The following is a 6,000-nucleotide window of genomic DNA, read 5'->3' on the forward strand; positions in this document are numbered from 1 at the left end:
CCACCGCGCCCGAGGTCATGACATTGAGCAAGCCTCACCTTGGCCTACCAATTATCAAAGTTTGTAAGCGAAGAGCATTTGGTCAGGTACCTCGATGATGAGGTGGAAAAAGAAAAGAAGGAAGACACAACAAAAGAAAAAGACCACGAGACACCTATCCTAGGTGATTTTAACACTATTTCTGGGGGATTCTCAAAGGGAGCCTCGACATCAAGCCGAAAACGCTACTGCCCTAAGGTCGGACCAACCGACTATGTCGTATCCTACCAATTTACGTGGTCAAACCTTAAGGTCGGACCAATTCGACAATATTGTTTTCCACAAACCAACTTGGTTGAACCCTAAGCTCAGACCAACTCGCCAACAGTTTTCTACGAATTTACTTGGTCAAACCCTAAGGTCAGACCAACTCGACGATGTTGTATTCTACCAATTTATTTGGCTGAACCCTAAGGTCGGACCAACTCGATAATTTTGCATTCTACCAATGTACTTGGCCAAACCCTAAGGTCGAACCAACTTGACGATGTCGTATCCTACCAATTTACTCGGTCAAACCTTAAGGTCAGACCAACTCGACGATGTTATATTCTACCAATTTACTTGGTCGGACCCTAAGGTTAGACCAACTCGCCAACATAGTTTTCCACGAATCCACTCGTCTGAGGCCAAAAACCATAGAAGACCTTGGTCAAACTGCAAATAGACTCGAGGTTGATGCAATAGAAGACACATCTAGTAAATGTCCTTGATCGATGAGGGAACGACAAAGTTCATTTTAAAAAGTCTACAAGTAATTGAGGTATGCAAGCTCATGAATTTTACTTTCCTAGTTGAACAAGTAAAGCCTAAATAAGTTATAGTTTTCGCTCTTAGATGTTAGCTTCAATACACATAACCCTCAAAACCCTTAATTAGAACGGTGGCTAGGATAAATTGAAAGCATAAATGTTAAGAGTGTGGTTGTAAATAACAAACAAAGGAAGCATGTAAATTGTTCGGACAGTCACAAAATAAATTAAATTAAAACACTTAAGCACCATCCATCATCTTCCCTTCCACCATGCTTTTGCATGGATTTATCTGACAAGTCCATGGAGGGATGCAAAATGGTGGCCTGTGTTGGGTTTAATAGTGCCAAAGTTCAAGAGGGGGGGTGAATTGACCTTTTAAATCTTTCTCGCAGAAACAGTGTTTAACACAGTTTACAGAAAATAAATCGATTTATGTGAAAATGAACAGATTTATTTCAGCACTGTTTTTGTTTGAAAAGCGTTTATACAGCAAGGTTAATCACAAGATTATGCAGATAGATTTTCCAGATGCACACACACTGATATTAGAACGAAAACCAGTGAAACACAAAACAACAAACTTCAATTTCAAGCAAGTGATTAAGGTTCAATTGATAGCATGCCAATTAATTGAGTAACCTTTACAATCAACCTGTTCCAGTGGCTTTTAACAAACTATGAGTGTTCTTCTTGATATCAAATAGTTTACCAGAAATTAAGAACAATGAATCACAAAACAGCAAGTTTCAATTTTAAGCAATTGTTTAAGGTTCAATTAATAGCTTTGACAATTTCTTGAGCACCCTATCACAATCAATCTGTTCCAGTGGCTTTTAACAAATTTTATATGTTCTTATCAGAATCAAACAACTTTTTCAGAAATTAAGAACAGTATGAACTGAGCCCAGAAAGAACAGATTTATTATTGATTGAACAGATTTATTTCTTTGCTGTTTTAACAATTATGCAGAAACTTAATTGCAGAGATTGAGAGAGAATGAACACAGGGCAGTTATACTGGTTCACTCAACTGAGCTACATCCAGTCTTCACCTAAAACAAAGGTGAAATTCACTAAATCACAATACAAACAAACACAATTCCCACTGTTCTTGAAACCTACAAGAACTTAGGTACTCTTGCTGAAAAAACCTATTTCAGCTCACACACACTCTTCAAGAAAACCTATCAAGAAGAGTGTTCAACCAAACTATTACAAGAAATGAGAAGTGAAACGACTACACCTGATTGAGGATACAAATATCTGCCTTAAACCAGTAGGCAAGATTGCTAGAACAGTAGCAGCACCTCACACCAAGCTTTTGGAACCAAACCAAGAACAAGCACTTTGTGATTTTTCGAAATCTTTGAAGAACAAATGCTAATTCTTTGTACACTCTTAATTCTCTGCTGTCAAAACTTTTTTTGCAAATGTATGAACGATGTTTAAACTCAGAAAACAAGTTTTCATTTTATAGAAAACCAACTTATAATAGAATTTTGAAAAACAGTTAAAGCTGTTATAAAATGAACAGATTGAAAATAAAATGAACAGATTTATTTTCAAAAGCAGTTAGAGAATTTGTTAAGTGAGGAGACTTAGTCAACCATTCTGGTGCTGAGATAAAACTGAAAATCGTTTAAGCTTGACATGGCACCAGAGATAAAAAGAATCTATTCATTTACAGATGAACATATTTATTTTTCAAAACGAAAACAGAAAAGCTTAACTATTTAAACACAATCGTTTTGAAAGATAGAAGACTTAGTCAAAATACATGATGCACAAAATCTAATTTTTACAAGACTTAGCCAAGGCATCAGTGTAAAAATGAATCTGTTTATTTAGAAAAGAACAGATTTATTTTTATGCAGTAAACGTGTTTTTTGTAAAACATGTGAAAAACAGTTTAAGAAAACTTATGCTTGTTCTTATCACATGGCCACTGGTTATGAGGTGAGTTACTCAGCAAAAAACCCACTCTTAGAGAACCTCTAAGCACTACCTAAGACACACTCAAAGCAAAGCAAAATACACATGAAATGTACATAGAAGTCTTCATCAAACACAATCTTGAAGGGGCAACAACCATCTTCAACAGCCTGGTCTTTGGCGGCTTCAAACCCAACAATGTAGGAACTCGCCACATCATCTTGCAAAGCATCTATGATCTTTGAAAGCTCTTTTTCTCTTTTCTTCGTGTTTTCTATTGCTCTTTGGAGATTAGCCTCTTTCTGAGCTGACTTTTCCTTGAGCTCCTCCATCATCCTTTCTAAGGTTTTTCTTTTTTCGAACCATCGGGTGGAGTCGGCTCGAAGTTGAACGACCTTCTTCTAAAGGCCCTCTATTTGCTTGATTTTCTTCTTTTCATATTTCTCTTTTTCTTTCAACGTACAGTTGGTAAGATACGCAAGTGTAGTTACTTTTGGCCGAGTAAGTTTTTGCTTCGTTGCAAAGGCCCTCAATGCCGAGCTTGTCGAGGTGGCCTATGTCATCCTCCATCAGGTATTCCAACTTATTGTGAGCCAAAATGTCAAAATTTGAATCCCACAAACTAGTCTTAGCCGTCAAATTACACCCAATGTGTTCTTGGATGGGTAGGGGTTGGATTTTTGGACCTCTTCCATCAGAGTGAGATTGACCTGAGGGAACAGAGACTTCAATCTTCTTCTTTTTTTATAAGACCCGAGGTGGTTTCTTCATCATGCTTGGACTCAATTTGCACCCCACCCGATGCCCCCCTTACTCTCCACTATAGATTCTTTCGCGACCATCATTTTCTTGATCCAAGCCGCCAGGTTGTCCTTGTCGATAGTGGATAACATTTTTTTTGCAGTGAGAAGAAAATATAAGTTCTCATAGTCACTAGCATAGATGAAAATATAAAGTAAGCCGAAAAGATAAATACCCATGTACGCCTTAAGAAGACCATGATCATACTCTCTGGTCAGGATAGTCGAGGTATCAAAGACAACATTGAGGCTCTCCAAGGATTCACATATGCCTCGCTCCTTTGCGTCCGGGTTTTCGAGACTACGGTCACTTTGGAAATGAGGTTTTTGCGTCAAATAAAGAGGGAAGTCATCCAACAAGGTCGGATGACTGATAGAGGGACAAACCTTGATAAAACGACGCTTGAAATTTTTATACAAGGACTGGAACAGGGAAAGTAAGCCTCTCCCTGACATGCTATTCAAGGATGACCACAACTGTTTTCCAGAGGTTTTAAATTCAAAGAAATAGAGGAATACATATGTGGTCGGTATGATACTAAAATAAGAGCACAAAATAAAGAAAGCTCGGATGAATCCCAGCTGATTCACAATCCATCTACGAAAATGATTCACACATAAACACACCAAAGGGCTAGGCAGAACAGCTTTAACACGAAAGAATAAAGACTGTAAACCAGAAGTAGCCGACCAATCTCAAATTTGGAAACTATAAACAGGCACCAGAAATGAATCTTTAACACAACATAAAATAGTACGAGGAGGGGATTGCACATACCCGATAACCAACGTGACGGAGGAGGCACTATCGTAGGGGGCACGAGTTTTTTTTTTAAGCAAGGTGCGGAGATAGAAATGACAATGAGGTAAAGGAAGGTTTTTTTAATATAAGGGAGGTGAAGTGGTAGGAAATAAGGAAATAAAGAATGGCCATCTCATCGAAAGACGCTCCGAAACCCGTGTGTGACGTACCCCCTGACAAAACGTCTTGTCACCAATGATACCTCTTCATCCATTTGTAGCCTCCTCGCCTCCCTCTGCTCGGCTTGAAGCTAGGGGACTGTGTACCATTCGACATGTTCGACCCATAATCCGAACATGTGGGTCATAAGCCCATTAGTTAGATCAGTACATGTGGAACATACCATAGCTCTTTACATTGGCCCACATACGAAAATGCCCAATAGCTCCAAACAAACATTCATCTTTGGTAAAATTAACACGACTCAAACAATAAATGTGCATTATAACTATTCTGTTCGTTGTTTGAAACAAGAAAAGATCCAATCAAAGACGATACTCTACAACGATATAACCCCAAAATACGAGGGGAAATATTAACAGATTAATTATGTAGTTATCAAACTCCTGACGAGTGCTATAACAAAAGGGCCTTGAGACCTTGAGCACAAGGTAAGCTGATTCTACGCTATTTACACTACATCATAATATATATGTGCTCTTACTGACTTGATCGTCGGTAATCAACTGGTGGAGCACCTTCCGTTGGAATCTGTGACAAAGACAGAGAGAGATAACAATTACCGCAACGATCCGACCCAGGTCGGCTAGCCAGAACAACATATATTACCTTTTAATTTAAATTTAATTAAATTTACAAAATATTGTAATTATATTTAGTGAATATATTTGTACTTTTTAACTTAAACATTTCCTTAAAAAAAATGTAGTTTGCTATAATTATGTATCCTTTCTTTTGTTTGATTCAACCTAAACCCTCCCCCAAGTAATTGACTCTTTCACTTGCAACTCTTTCATATGTATCCTCTCTATTATTAATTTATTAACTATAACCCCTATGCTATTAAAATATTACACATAACCCCCTGTACCATTAAATCTATTAATATACACCCTTATGCTAATTAAAGCTATTGAACATTTCAATATACCTCTTTGTTTTAGAAACTATTCACACAATACTTATTCCTCAATTGACCCACATAAAGACAACATCACAACAACTACACCTTCACAAGTCATTATTCTGACTCAAGTTATCTGCAATGTTTCTCATTAGGTATTTACATAAAACGTATTTATACATATTTGCAGATATTTTAAAAAATAATAAAATTATTTAAAAAATAAATTTTCAAAATATAAAGTAAATAAAAAGTAATCTTCAGATAAAATTTAAATAAAATTATATATTAAAATATTATTATAAATGAATTTAGTCTTTCTAAATTTTTTTAAAGAAATTGCTTTCTAAAACATTAATCTCTTGAAAATTAATTTTAATTTCGTAAAAATAAATAAAAAACATAAATCTATAATTTTTTATTAATAAATTTAATTTTGTTATTTAATTTTAAAAAATATTTAAATAAAAACCATTAATAATGGATAACAGATATCCACGAATTTAATATTCATACTTACTTTATCAACAAATTAGTAATTACCTCCATTTAGTATCTATTGTATATTTTCCTTGCATCGTCACAATT

This window comes from Phaseolus vulgaris, chromosome 6 (assembly GCF_051622355.1).
Source record: "Phaseolus vulgaris cultivar YP4 chromosome 6, ASM5162235v1, whole genome shotgun sequence".
Taxonomy (NCBI): domain Eukaryota; kingdom Viridiplantae; phylum Streptophyta; class Magnoliopsida; order Fabales; family Fabaceae; genus Phaseolus; species Phaseolus vulgaris.